Source organism: Balaenoptera physalus (assembly GCF_965194825.1).
Source record: "Balaenoptera physalus genome assembly, chromosome: 14".
Lineage (NCBI taxonomy): Eukaryota > Metazoa > Chordata > Mammalia > Artiodactyla > Balaenopteridae > Balaenoptera > Balaenoptera physalus.
Window position 1 is genome coordinate 84,363,479 of NC_138893.1, and position 15,832 is coordinate 84,379,310.

Below are 15,832 nucleotides of genomic sequence, written 5' to 3' on the forward strand. Positions count from 1 at the left end.
TCCCAAGGGATGTGGCTGTACTTTAACTGCTACTCAGAATAAAGGCTTATCTAGGCTGTGGAGCTGTGTTCATTACTCCCCATTGGGAAACTCTTCCTACCTAGGGCATAATGATGGTAAGCAAGGGGAAAAAAAGGGGTGGTCTTCTAGCCCCTGGTCAAGAAGTAGTCCCTTGGAAGAGAAATATTTAACGTGTTTGTGGAGAAATAGGACAAGCAAGGGTTGGATTCACAACAATATATGGTTAGTATTGCTGACTAAATGCTTTAGCTTAGAAAGAAATTAAGTTTTTTAAAAAAATTTATTTTTATTCTATTTTATTTATTTTTGGCTGTGTTGGGTCTTCATTGCTGCACGCGGGCTTTCTCTAGTTGTGGCGAGTGGGGGCTACTCTTTGTTGCGGTGCACAGGTTTCTCATTGCAGTGGCTTCTCTTGTTGTGGAGCACGGGCTCTAGGCGCGGGGGCTTCAGTAGTTGTGGCACGTGGGCTCAGTAGTTGTGGTGCACGAGCTTAGTTGCTCCGCGGCATGTGGGATCTTCCTGGGCCAGGGGTCGAACCTGTATCCCTTGCATTGGCAGGTGGACTCTTAACCACTGCACCACCAGGGAAGTCCCAAGAATGATTATTAAGATTCCCAAAACATCACCCTGTTACTTCACCACCAACCAATCAGAAGAAAGTCCATGAGCTGCAATCCTCACCTCATATGTTGCCTTTAAAAACACTTCCTTGAAAGCCATTTGGGGGTTCCGGTCTTTTGAGCATTAGTTGCCCTTTCTCCTTGCTTGGCACCCTGCAAACAATGCTGTAATTTCCTTCACCACAACCTGATGTCAGTAGGTTGGTTTTGCTGTGTGGTGGGCCAACAGATCCAAGTTCAGTTCAGTAATATTGAGATTTCTTTAGTTTTTTACTGAATGCCCTTTTCCTGTTCCAGGATCCCAACCAGGATACCAAGGCTGTCTTACTTTTAATGATGTTCATTTTGACCAGTAGATTCAAGTGTTTTCAGGTAGATGGATCCATCATAAAGTTCTCCACTCAACCTTCCTCTTAATGGTTTTAGCATCTATTGGTTATCATGGTCTAGGTCCATTATTTCACTAGGAGCTGCATAATTTAAAATTCTATGATTTCTCCTGTAAGTATTAGCTAGAATTCTCCTATAAAAAAGAACTTTCCATTCTCAGGTACTTGGTTACTTTTGAAATACTGAACAATTTATCTTGCATAGATTTTAATGGTTCTAAATGTTAATGATTCTAATATACCCATGTGATATGTGTGAGAAATTCCAATTACTTTTAACTTTTAAATTATTTGCACAAAAGTACAAAGAAAATGTCTTATACTGCTAGTCAAAAGCTGTGGCTTTCATCTTCCTCTAAGTAATTTCTGCCATTTATGAAGACTGACCAAAAACATGTTGCAAGGATAATTGTTAAGTTGCCTAAAAAAGAAAACGACTATAGTATATTTGTTTTGAGCCAAAAAATTCCAGGCACTTAACTGGTATTAACAATTAGTCCTCACAGATGTTTTAAAACTTAGTTATAATAAATACTATTCTGATTTAATTTGCATGATGTAGTGACAAATACCATAATAGATTATGGCTGAGGAATTGAGACCCAGAGAATTAAAGAAAGTGGCCTAAGGGACTTCAGTACTCTAAATACACAGAATTATTAAAGAGAATTAGTAATAAAAATATAAAAGAATATAACCCTTCTACAAAGGTATGGCATGTCACTTGTTTCCCTTCAACCAAATACTGTACAATCTACCTGTGTAGAGCAAACTTAATTTTCTAATAGTAAAATATATTACATAATATTAGAACCATTGAAAAAGAATAAATATCTAGTAATCAATCAAAAAGGGTTTCCAATAAAACAATGGCCTCTTCATATTCCCCATGTTTCACTATCTACTTTATTTTCCTCACAAATATAGACACCACAATTGTTTAGAAATTAAGAGTGCATGATCCAGGACTTCCCTGGTGGCGCAGTGGTTAAAGATCTGCCAGCCAATGCAAGGGACACAGGTTCGATCCCTGGTTCAGGAAGGTCCCGCATGCTGCAGAGAAACTAAGCCTGTGAGCCACAACTACTGAGCCCACATGCCACAACTACTGAAGCCCACATGCCTAGAGCCCGTGCTCTGCAACAAGAGAAGTCACTGCAATGAGAAGCCCACGCACCACAATGAAGAGTAGCCCCTACTCACCACAACTAGAGAAAGCCCGCATGCAGCAACGAAGACCCAACGCAGCCATAAATAAATAAATAAATAAATATTAAAAAAAAAGGAAATTCAGAGGGCATGATCCAAATTTTTAAACACACATGTAAGATGGGGTCCTTGGCTAGTTCTTGAAGGAACTTTCCACATTGTCTACCTCATGAACATATTACTGGAAAATATGTTCCTAAAATTGGGGCATATACTCTATTGAATATACTACACTTACCTGATTCATGCTAATGACCTGTGGAGGTAATAGCTGAGAGCAAGAGAAACTTAGAATGCATAGTGAAGGAGGGAAATGAGGAACACTAGTTGTGACCTGAGATTAACTGCTGTTGTGGGAGACTGTAGCTTGTCCCACTAATCTTCGTTTCCTAGGTTTCCCCTTAGGAAAAGAAGTCCACAGGAACCATGGCAAATCTACTTCCCAAACATACATGAAGAAATGGGTTTGTGCAGAACAAGAGGTTTACTGTGGTAGCCACTGAGGTACCACACTCAGATCTCCCTTTAAGAGATTCTGCTGCAGGAGCCTAGCTGATTGACAATTGATACACTTTTGGCTCTCATGCTTTTAGGTCAGGCCATACTTCCCCTAGGCTACTCCCAGCCAATGAGCACAGCAGGGTGTAAGAACCAGTCCATTCCTACACAAAGCAGGATTCCTTTAACTGGCAACTTCAGCTCAGGGACTTCCCATTGGCCTGGGTGAGATTTTCTCAGAATTGCTCTATGGTTTGAGGCTCTTCCCACACAATCCTTCCTTCCCTCTCTCCTGTCACAGGTGTTAGACCTGCCTCACTCTCCCTATATGCCCCTTCTCCTTTCCCCTTTGTCTTTCATAAGCATTCTCTCTAATGAATCCCTTATACATCAGATTTCATCTTGCTGTCTGCTTCTCCAAGGATTCAAATTGACACATATTACATAAGAATTTAGCCCCCTGGGTTAAACTCACAACTGTTTATAGCAAGTATAAACAATTTCTTGGAAAACTATATAGACAAATAGATGGCTTAATATTAGAATACATACTTTAACTTAAAAATAATGTTAATGCAAATATACATGTAAATTATTGAATGGTTTTAAGGTCTTAATTAGCGATCAGAATATCTCCTGGGTTTGATCTTAGAAGGTGTATCTAGCCATCATTTAAGCACTATTTTCTAGTTTTGGGGTGGTGTGATTATGTATAGCAGAATTCTTCTCCATTCAGAATCAAATTCTACTCTCTCACTTGTTCTTAGCTCTTAAGGGTGGCTATGAGATATTAAGGACCTGTATTTCTACGTGCCGTTAAGTAATGCATATCAGCAGAAGTAAAAACAGAAAGTAAAAGAAGGAGAGGTCAATCATAGTTCACGGTTTATTCATATTTTATAGTGCAAAGCAAACAAAAATGGAAACAGCAAACCCTGGGCATCCTCAAAGCCAACTGATACTGGACCTAATTCACCTACCTTGTGTCTCAAATACCATTCTATACCATGCTGGGAAAGCTGTGGATTCCTTGAGGGTATTTGTCTTGATTTCCTAAAAGAAAAAATAAAGTCATGGTCACTTGGCTTTTTTTTCCTCATCATGTGACAAAATCATATAATATCCATATCCATGAAGAAAAATGAAGGGAAGTTTGATTTGGGGAAAAAGGAACAGTATCATACTTTCTTGGCTTATTTCTAAGCCCCTCACCTTGGAAAATATCCAGCACTTAATAAAAAAACTTTAGGACTTCCTTGGTGGTCCAGTGGTTAAGAATATGCCTGCCAATGCAGGGGACACGGGTTCGATCCCTGGTCCGGGAAGATCCCACATGCCACGGAGCAACTAAGCCCATCGCCACAACTACTCAGCCCGTGCTCTAGAGCCTGCAAGCCACAGCTACTGAGCCCGCGCACCACAATTAGTGAAGCCTGCGCACTCTGGGGCCCGGGTGCCACAACTACTGAGCCCACATGCTGCAACTACTAAAGCCCGCATGCCTAGAGCCCGTGTTCCACAAACAAGAGAAGCCACCGCAATGAGAAGCCCACGCACCGTGACGAAGTGTAGCCCTGGCTCACCGCAACTAGAGAAAGCCCGTGCACAGCAACAAAGACCCAGTGCAGCCAACAACAACAACAACAAAAAACCTGTATACTAAATTTTTGACAATCAATGTCAAACATCAAAATGATATTGAAATTTTGAAATATCAAAAATGATACTTTTGTATTGTAGCAAAATAGCTCCCTTTACTCCAGAGTGAATGTGAATTGTGACTCCAGGTTGATAGAGAAGTAAATGTGACAAAAAATGTAAATATTAGATCTTCATTATTTTAAATGTTTTAAGGGATAAAAATTAGGGACTCTCCAGAGATAATGCTGCTTGGGGTGTGTGTGCAGTGTTTATTTTATATTATCTAATGAATGTACTTAAGTGCAAATACTTGTGAAGGACATCTATTCATTCAATTAATATTTACCAATTTCCCACAATGTGCTAGGTACTATTTTAGGTTTTAGGATATCTGGAGAGACTTGAAAGGGGAGATGACTTCCTGTTTGGCCCAAGAGACACCTTTAGCTCAGCTATTCTTAGAAAGTGATAGCCTACTAATTTTGTCTCTTGATGAGGATATCATGTGTTATTAAATCCTGGATTATGTTGTTTCTTTCAGTTCTCTTTCTGTACTATTGTGCAAATTATGTCTAATAAATAGAATCTAGACACAAATCTGCTGAGTGTTTTTTGAAAAGAGATGCCACATCTGAAGAAATTCTAGAGAGAACAGAGAAAACAGACAAGAGGAAATTATCAAAGAAACAAATCAAAGCTTATTAGAACTAAAGGACTCAAGTCTCCTGATAAAGGACCTACTGAGTGGCCAGCAGATTAAATAAGAAAAAGGCCCACAACATGGCATATCATGCACTGGGGAAAAAAGGAGAAGACCTAAGAACTTTCAGAGAGAAAAAACATGTGAAAGATCAAGAACTAAAATTTCATCTCACTTCTTGAGACCAACACTGGAAGCTAGAAGAGAGTGGTATAATGTCTCAAAAATCTTCAAGGAAAATTGTTTCTAATTTAGAGTTCTATACCTAGTCATGCTATCAATTAAGCTTACAGCCAGATGAAAGACAATTCCTGACATATAAAATCTCAGAAGTTTTGCATTCTTTCTTAGAAAGCTACCACCAAAAAGAAAGAATAAACTAAGAAAAAGGAAATGCTCATGAAAAAGAGGGAGAAAAGCAATAAAGAAGACAAGGGTCTAGGTACTAGGAGATCTACCATAGGAGAGAGGTGAAGGGGATTCTCAAATTGATAATGAAGGCAAGTTCATGAATAACAGATGTACAGGAGGCCAACAAAACAAAAGGTAAAGACAGGGGGTTCCAAGAGGCACAAAAATAGCTTTTCTGATGAGTTGGAACATATAAAGAAAAAAGATATTAATTCACAATAAATATTTATTGAATATTCACCTTGACGCACAAACACTATCCTCATGGAGCTTTCATTCTAGCACAGAGAGTAAGATAATAAATGTAATAAAGAAATAAATTCTATATTAGAAGGCAGTAAATGTTATTAAAAAAGAAAAAGTAAAGCAGGGTAAGGAAGATTAAAATTGCTCTAGGTGGGGAGGGCGGTAGGGTGTATATGACAATTTAAAATACGATGGTGAGGATAAACCTCACTGTAAAGTGATGCTTCAGGTAAGACCCAAGAATTGGACTGGAAAGGATTGGAATTAGGGAATTAGTCATGTGGCTATCTGGCAGAAGAACCTTCTAGGCAGAGGGAACTGCCAGCGGAGGTGAAGAAACATGAGGGGGAGAAATGGCAGAGCAGTAGTAGAAAATGAGGTCAGAGAGGTACGTGGTGGGGGATGTGTCATGCATGGCCTTGCAGATCACTGAAGAAACTGGCTTTTCTCTGAGGGAAATGGAGAGCCATTGTAGAAGTGAAATGATTGGCTTACATTTTAAAAGGATCACTCTGGCTGCTTTGGGAGAATAGACTATAGGCAGATAAGGGTGGAAACAGGGAGATACAGTAAGTCCCCTACATACGAATGAGTTCCGTTCCAAGAGCGAGTTCACAAGTCCAATTTGTTCATAAGTCCAACAAAGTTAGCCTAGGTACCCAACAAACACAATCAGCTATGTAGTACTGTAGAGTAATAGGTTTATAATACTTTTCACACAAATAATACATTAAAAAACAAGCACAAAAAATAAAGAAAACATTTTTAATCTTAACAGTACAGTGCATTGAAAAGTACAGCAGTACAGTACAACAGCTGGCATACAGTGGCTGGCATCAAGTGAACAGGCAAGAAGAGTTACTGACTGGAGGAGGGAGAGGAGGTGGGAGATGGTAGAGCTGAGGGATCGTCAGCAACAGGAGACAGAGGGCAAGCTGCAATTTCACTCACGCCTGACATTGACGGCACAGGTTCTGGTTCCTTGCTGGATTCAATTCTATCTAACCTCTTGAATAAACGTTCGCATGTTCACACCTTTGAAAGTTCACAACTTGAAGGCTCGTATGTAGGGGACTTACTATAATAAGGAGGCAATTGGATTGCCTAGTAATTGCCTAATAAAGAAGCAATTATCCCAATAATTCAGGCAAGAGATGTTGGTAGCACACACTACAGTGGTACATCATGGAAGGGATGAAAGAGGAATTAGTGATAGACACATACAAAACTAAGCAAAGTTAAGAAATGAGTAAAGTATTAACTATAGGAAAAACAGAAATGATATAAGAAAGGAAAGGTCATAATGATGGAAACACAAAATGTTAATTTAACCAAATATTATTGATATATGGTTATATTGGGAGGGTATGTGGCGAGAGTATGGTTAATTTCTTTAACACTAAGAGTTCCTACAAATTACGTAAAAAAAAAAAAAATTAGCCTAGTAGGAAAATATGCAAAGGATATAAACAGACAGTTCAAAGGAAAAAAAAAAAGGACAAAAAGAAGTTGAACTTCCCTCAGAATAAAAGAAAAGAAAATTAAACCTATACCAAGACATCATGTTTCACCTAATCAGATTGGCAAAGATCCAGAAGTTTGATAAAATTCTGTGTTGGGGAGGACATGGGTAAACAGGCATTCTCATATGTTGCTGGTGGGAGTATAAATTGGTACGGCAATTTGGCAAAATCTACCCAAGTCACATACCCTTTTCGGTTGGACATGGAGATGGGCCTCCCAGATATCCCCTTTCAAGGAAGGTCTTGTTGTCCCAGCTGCTGGAAGATCTGTCAGCTGACAATCTTCAACTGTCAGCCCCTGCAAGTTTTGCCTCAGCTACAAAGAGTTGCCCCATCTAAAGTCAGTGCCTTCTTGGGGCAGCCCAATGATGGAGCAAGGGGTATAAAAGCCTTTTCCACCCAATGTGGGCCAATTCTGGCAGGTCATTTCAGCTCCACAGCTTCCCTGTGGGGTTGGCTGAGGCTGCATGGGGCACCTTCAAAGCTCAACTTCTCCTTCTGCTCAATCCCACTTCCTCCTTCTCCCTTCGGCAGATGTTGAACCCAAGGGCACTCCCTAATAAACAAACACCCTGAACTCTAAATTTCTGTCCCAGAATCTGCTTCCCAGAAAACCTAACCTGTGAAAAATTTGACCCACAACTCCACTTTTAGGAATTTATTCCATAGATTACCCACATATCAGCAAAACGATATATATTTGAGGTTACTCTTAGCAGATTATTTTTAGAGGAAGAATTAGAAACACTCTAAAGGTCTGACTAAACAAATCAGGTGACTGATTAAATAAAGGCATGTCTATACAATGTAATACCACATTGCTATGTAAAAAACTGGGGAAGCCCTTTATATATAAAAAGGTCTTCAAAGGGTATGTGGGTGTATATATATTTGTACATGCATGAAGGATGTATAAAAATTAATGTCATTTGTTGCCATGAGTAGATTTGGGTGTCTAAGGGACTGAGGTGGAAGACAGATTTTTCATAGCATATACCACTGTACTTTTAAAATTTTAAACCATGTGAATGTGTTATATAATGATTAGAAACAATTTTTACTAGTCAAATTATTTGACTTTTATACTACTTATAAAAAACTATATATGCTTAGCTTATATAAACTAAAAATTAGTTAGCTTTGGTAAACTAAAAATTAAATTTAAAAAGACTTGCTTGTTAAATGCTGACAAAGCAAGAGACTTTATTGGGAAGGGGCACCCAGGTGGAGAGCAGGAAGGTAAGGGAACCCAGAACTGCTCTGCCACATGGCTCACAGTCTCAGGTTTTATGGTGATGGGGTTAGTTTCAGGGTTGTCTCTAGCCAATCATTCTTTTTTTTTTCTTCTAATAGTTATTTATTTATTTGGCTGCACCAAGTCTTAGTTGTGGCATGCGAGATCTTTAGTTGTGGCATGTGGGATCTTCAGTTGTGGCGTGTGGGATCTAGTTCCCTGACCAGGGATTGAACCCAGGCCTCCTGCATTGGGAATGTGGAGTCTTAGCCACTGAACCACCAGGGAAGTCCTTGGCCAATCCTTCTGACTCAGGGTCCTTCCTGGTGGTGTACACATTGCTCAGCCGAGATGGATTCCAGCAAGAAGGATTCTGGGAGGTTGGTAGGATGCATGGACTGGTGTCCCCTCTCTCCTTTTGACCTTTCCCGAATTCTTCCAGTTGGTGATAACCTGTTAGTTCCACATTCCTTACCAGGCTCCCCTGTTCTAAGATAATGCATGCAAGTGGCTACTATCTTGCCTGGCCAAGGTGGGCGGTTTCAGTCAGTGTTAACAGTGCTAACAGTTAGGACTCAGCTCTTTCACTGCCATGGCCCGGGGTTCAATCCCTGGTTGGGGAACTAAGATTCTCACAAGCCATGCAGTGCGGCCAAAAAAAAAAAAAAAAATCCAAATCGGAATGTGAGTATAAAATAAGTATAAAATACACACTGATTTCAAAGACATGTTATCAAAAAAGAAGACTGTAAGATATCTCATTAATAATATTTTATGTTGATTACATGTTGAAGTGATATTTTGGATATGTTGGGTTCAATAAAAATATACTATTTAATTAAAAAAAGGAATTGTTTTTGCCTTTTGTAACGTCAGTTGCTTTCCTTCTTACTGGTAGTATATAATCAACTAAAATTATAAAAGATAATTACCACCTGACTAGTAATAATAGTGGAAATAAAAAAACTAAATAAATTAAAAGGTTCATGACGAATGTTCTAGCCCATTTGGAATGAAATCTAAGAGAGAGAAATTGGAGAGCCCTTAACTTTTTTTCTTTTTAAAAACAATTTAAACTTACAGAAATATTGCAAGAATAGGAGAGAGAACTCCTGAATATTATTTATTCAAGTTCACCAACTTTTAACTTTTTGCTGCATTTGCATTCTCTCTCTCTAGATATTTTCATTTATTTTTTCTGAACAATTTGAGAATAGATTGCATGTATCATGCCTCCTTACCTCTTCATACCTCGGTGTGTATTTACTATGAATATATATATTACTTTATATAATCATCACATAGTTATCAAATGTGGGAGCTACCTTTTTCTAATCTATGGTCCATATTCCAATTTTGTCAACTGTTTCAATAAATCTTTTATAGTATTTCCCCTGCTCTGGTACAAGTTCCAGTTTAGATCATGTATCGACTTTGCCAAGTCTCTTTAGTCCCTTTTATATGTAACAGTTCCTCAGCATTTTGGGGGGGGGTCTTTCATGACAGTTATTTATTTATTTTAAAATATTTATTTATTTTCCTGGCTGTGTCGGGTCTTAGTTGCAGCATGTGGGATCTTTTGTTGTGGTGTGCAGGCTTCTCTCTAGTTGTGGCCTGCAGGGGGTTTTCTCCCTCTAGTTGTGGCATGTGGGCTCCAGGGCGCATGGGCTCTGTAGTTTGCAGCACACTGGCTCTCTCGTTGAGGCGCGCGGGCTCAGTTGCCCCGTGGCATGTGGGATCTTAGCTCCACGATCAGGGATCGAACCCCGCGTCCCCTGCATTGGAAGGCAGATTCTTTACCACTGGACCACATGGAAGTCCCCCTCATGATAGTTATTTAATAGAATGTTCTTCAGTATGGGTTTGGTTGATGTTTCCTCACGATTAGATTCAAGTGATATTATGTCTTTCTCAGGGTATCACATCAGGAGGCATATGGTCACTGATCAAAGTGTTGCCTAGTTTCTCCACTGTATAGTTACTTTTCCCCCCTTCTAACAAATACACAATCTGTGGAGAGATACTTTCAAGATCTGAAAGTATACTGCTTATCAAAATTTCCCCCTAGATTTAGAATCCATTGATGATGTTTTCCAAACTAATCTTTTCTATGATAGTTGCAAAATGGTGATTTTCCAACTCCACCACTCTCTGTATTTATCAGTGGGCATTTTCTTTAGAGAACAGCTTTCCTTTTCCCCTATCTCCCTCTCTTTCTCTCTCTCATTAGAATACATGAATGAATTCTTATTTTATTCAATAGATCATAATTCATTACTGTTCTTATTTTGATACTCTAGTTATCCCAGATTTGCCCAGTGAGAGGTCCTTCAAGCTGGTTGCTGTTGGCATGCCCCCATTTTATTTTCTGAGCACTTTCTTATTTCTGGCCCAATAAGATGTTCCAGATCATCTTGTACCTTCCTGCCCTAGCCCTGAAATCAGCCATTTCTTCAAGAAGCTTTGATTCCTTTTCATGGGGAAAGGCATTTAGAAATCAAGGTCTGTGTAGGGAGTCTTTAATTTTGAAGTTATTTTCAATCATAAGGTCAAGAGGAATATATATCAATTTTTATAAATCATCATATTTACAGCTGATTTAGCTATTTCCTTTTTTTTCCTTTGTGGTAGGAAGGAAGGAAACATTAAGCTTATTTTTAAATTTTTTCATATTTACTTGAATATAATTCTGGCTACAATATTAGCAAAGAACACAGATTGCAATAGCAACTATGGATCATAAGTCTCTCAATAGTTGCTTGAATATAATATATCCTCAAAAGAAATTTGTGATGGAAGATTGCGTAGGTTTTGAAATACTATAAGCTAATCTGTGGAATCCTGAAGATAAGTGTAATGAAACATGGGACATCTCGCTGAATTCATTTTAAAGAAATTAAAGAAATTGAATCAAAGCTCTATAAAATAACATTTTTTGTCATCAGATTCTTGTTGCAAAAGATGTTTTGCTTCTTGTGCTGCAAACTGCTGTGGTAACATCTCACATTATTTTTATGTGATAAAGGCATATGAACTATAAAATGTTTGAAATAAGTACATCAATTTCTATTTTAACTGAATGAAATTAAATATGTACTCTGTCTCTTGGTAACACAGGTCTTTGAACAATGATATACTTTTGAAATACTGAAGATGAAATAAAGAGATCACATTTTATGTGTGACAGTACTAGGGACAAAGACCAAGTCCCTTTCTCTGTTGCATGTACTTTGTATTCATTCCCAAACCCATCATTATATGGGAATACTCGGGTCACTTTTTAAAAATCCAAATTCCTGAGCATCACCCTGGTGCACTTAAACATCATATTTCTTACTCTAGGAATATGTATCTTTAAAATCTCCCCAGATAGTTCTGAGACAGTTGATCATAAAGCTGATTTGGGAACTATTGAATGTGGCAGAAAATACATTTATACCAGGGTGTAAGTCTCATTATATATACATAAGTTGCCTGAGGGCAGGAACTGTGCTTATAAATTTTTATAAGCCCAGCACCTATTATGAGTCTTGAATATAGTAGACATTCAATATATGCTTAAGAAAATAATTTTAACTTCAAATTTTATTTGAGTCTTAATATTAGTTTGTGCAGGGGATATAAACCCACTTTAGTGATATTATATATTCATGTGACAGGAACCTCCTTGCATAGCAAGCTGAAAGACAGTATTGGTGGACTGGTTTCTAATGCAGAATGTAGTGTGTTCAGTTATGATCCTAAATTCTGCTAACTTACTCTATGCTCCTGATAAATGAAGAAAGAATACTCCCGTTTACAAGATTGGTTTATTCTGTAAATTATCTCTGTCTTGTTCCTCTTTCCACTAAATGTTCCACTTGATGACAAATGGTTTAAAAAAAAAAGTAGCTAACATTTGTATGGTTTAAAACAGAGGTTCTCAAAGTATGGTCCATGGATTCCAGGGGTTCCCTGAAATCCTTTCTAGTGATCTATAAGGTCAAGACTTTTTTCCTAATAATAAGAAGCTGTTATTTGCCTTTATCACTTTCATTCTCTGAGTGTACAGTGGAGTTTTCCAGAGGCTACTTGATGAGTGATATTGAAGCAGATTAATGAAGAAAAATATGAGAATCATCTGTCTTCTATAAGCTAGACATTAAGAAATTAATAAGACTGTAAAACCATGCTGCACTTATATTTTTGAAAATATATAGTTATTATTAAAAATATGTTGTTTATGTTAACATATAATGGGCTTATTTTTAATGACTAAAAAAATTAAAAATTCCCAGTTTTAATTTCTAAAACATGATAAGTATTGATAGTTATACATACATAAACAAAAGTTGTTTGGGGTCCTTAATAATTTTTAAGACTGTAAAGGGGTCCTGAGACCAAAGAGTTTGAGACCAGTGATTTATGTTTTTACAGGTTACTTAACAATTAGCTGAACTGGTTATTTAGTTTTATACAAATTTTGACCGAAATCAGTATTGAATTTCACCAAGTATTAAAAATTGATCTTTGTTCAACATTTATGTATTGATAACTTTCTTTTTCTTATTCTGAGACACACTTGACTCAGCTACGAGTTAAGATTCCAGGAGCCCCCAGAGTTCTGGAGAGTAATCTATGACACAACTTGAAATTCCCATCATCAGCGTGAATGGACATGCTGCCCGAGAAGGATACCATGCTAAGTGCCTACTAGTAAACCTGGAAGGATGTCTTTATCAGATTTATCATTTAACAGAGAACAGGCTCTAAATGGAAAGTAACACAGAAAAGGCACATTTTGATAGCCGAGAAGCAAATCAGCAGATTCCTAACTCCTGTGGCAAGTAGATCCAGAGGACAGCAGATTGAAGAAAACTGCTTAAGATGTCCTTGGTGACCTTTCGATTAGGTCTGTGCCAGCTCCAGCATTTTCTGAGTCACTTAAGGGTCTTCGCCTGCTTCCCTACCTGCAATGGAATAAAAGTTTCCATCGACAGGGTGGTTGTAAAGAAACATTGGGTTGCCTGTAAAGTGCTAGCAGCAGTGCCATGAACACAATAATTTGTCGTTCTTAGGGTAGTGGGGAGGGACGGTCCTCTGAGAAGAAATGGAGAATAGTTGTTCTGCTTACTTCACAACTTAACCCAGTGATAGTTCTGTCTGCCTCCTTTTGTTTCCATGGTTGTAGCTTTTCTACAGCTCTAAGTAAATTCTTGAAGAAATTTTTATTTGAAAGTTCTGTCATATCATAATCAAAATATTGTCATTCTATTTCCACAGCAGAAAAGAGGACCCCTCTGGAGCCTCAGTTCGGATAGCAACATCAGAGAAAAACACGCTACTAACAGCTTACTGACTAAACTCTCCAATAACATTAGTTTGCAAAGAGAACATTTGAGAAACCTCACAGTAGAGGAAGCGGTGAGGCGGTTTCTAAATTGAAAAAAGCTTCAAGGTCGAGAAATAGACAAATTTTGTCAGACGCCTAAATCTCATAGATGCAGTTCGAAAAGAACTATTCCCAACTCACTGTGGTCCAATTTCCTTTTCACTGACTCCTTTTTGCTTAGCCAACACGTAAAAGGGTACCAACAAGGTGGCAGCACGCACAATAAATCTCTTTAAAAGACTCCTGTACCCCTTGTGTGGGGGAGCGGGGAGGGAGGAACGCCAGAGAAAAAGCCAGAGATCTTCCGGGTACTCGCTCACCTTCCCGCCTAAACACTGAGGGGGCGGGGCCCGAGGCCGGGGCGGGGCCCGAGGCCGGGGAGGGGCCGGTTGCTTCCCTGGGCTCTCCCCACTCCTTTTTCTCCGTGCCCCTCCCACACGCGTTTCACCACGATCCCGACAGGCTCAGCGGCTAGGAGAGTCACGTGAGGGTGGGCGGTGGAGGTGGAGCCTGGTCTCGCCTGTTTCTTCGTCTCTATGGTTTTCAGAGGTGGGCGGCTTTGACGGAGAAGCAGCTGGAGCTCCAGCGTGGACGGGTAAGTCCTGGACTCTGAAGGGTATAAGGAGACAGCCTTTTAGGAAAGACGAAAGGGAAGGGGATGCGAAACAGCTTTAGGGACTTGACCTGCGGGGCCGGCTGTTTCCGGCTGTTTGCTCTGGGGTCAGGCGACTTCTCTGGTCGAGCGGGATAGCTGTCTCTCCCTGATGTGCTCAGTTTAGGGGTTTGAGAGCAGTGCTTAGTCCTGCCTTCTTCCCTTCCTCAGCTTTACCTTCACCTCACCCAATCCCTTCTCCCTGTCCCAGGAGAACTTCTACTACCGAGTTCCCAACCGCAGGGTTCACTTGAGCGCCGACGTCCCTCTTCTCACGGGTGACCAGGGACACATCCTTGGGATTTGTGGATGTGGTTGGAAGTGGGTGCGGAGTTTACAGTTAGATCTCTGATGGGGGAAGTATTAATCTTTGAAACGAAGAAAGAAGTGGAAAAATCACTGGGACCTGAAGGAACATAACAAAGTGCAGGCTTCTTGGACTGTTCAGTTTTTATCTTTCCCAGTGCCGTAACCAGTTTTCATTCTCTGTCAAGTTTCCTTCTCACCATACTATCCTGGCCCACAATACGATGCTTTGAGAATGAGCCGGGCGTTATTGACTCAATGTGACTGTTCGGAAAAGAGTTTAAAACAAACTGTTTTTTAGGTTGCGATCTCTGTTATGTCATGGTTTCTTTATCTTCTCTTTCAGATGCCTAAAAAGTATTGTAGATATTTATAAATATAAGTAGAATAACCATATTATAGTTAAGGGACTAGAGTAAAATACTTTATTTTCCTTGTACCTGGAAAATCCTATTTTATTTCTGTTTTATAAGTATCAATAGGTGTGTCTATCGGTTTGGGGGCAGTTTCTTGTGTATACCTTTGTTTATGTTAAAGTATTCCTTTGAGTTACATGTGCAAGTGATCTAGCAGTAGAAAGGAGTGAAACAGTTTGGGGTTGATAGCTGTAGGAGAGTTTAGGTTTCATTAAACTGTATGACAAATTAATAAAATGCCAGCATCTTGAGACAGGTGTTGGCCAGTTCGACCACCCGTTATCTTCCTAGCGTTGGGTAAGGTATTGAGCTTGTTAAATATTGCCTTACTCTAAAAAATTTTTAGAACCCACTGCCACTTGTTTGTGAGAAGGTGGCTCTGGCCTCTAGCTGCTCTAAGTGTCCTTACTGAGGATTATAAGACACAAAGTAATGCTAACAAAAAGGAAAGATTCAGGAGTTGGTTGTGTGCCTGGGGGGAAAAGGAAAGAGTGATAGAAACTAATAAGAGCAAGAGAACAAAAGAGTGTATTGCTATCTTCATTTATAATCTATAGAACATTTACTATATTCAGTAAACTTTTTAACATTTCCA

At 39.1% G+C, this 15,832-nt stretch overlaps 1 protein-coding gene across 2 annotated transcripts in view; it reads left to right on the forward strand.

Moving 5' to 3' along the window:
* Window positions 1–14,313: 14,313 nt before the first annotated feature.
* MICU1 (mitochondrial calcium uptake 1) overlaps window positions 14,314–15,832 on the forward strand; it is a 217,391-nt gene continuing 215,872 nt past the window's right edge. The window contains exon 1 of one of the 2 annotated variants that reach the window (XM_082424548.1): window positions 14,314–14,458. The gene's annotated coding sequence lies outside the window, so the exon portion shown is untranslated. The remainder of the gene's footprint in view (window positions 14,459–15,832) is intronic. The other variant, XM_082424547.1, reaches the window with a different exon arrangement.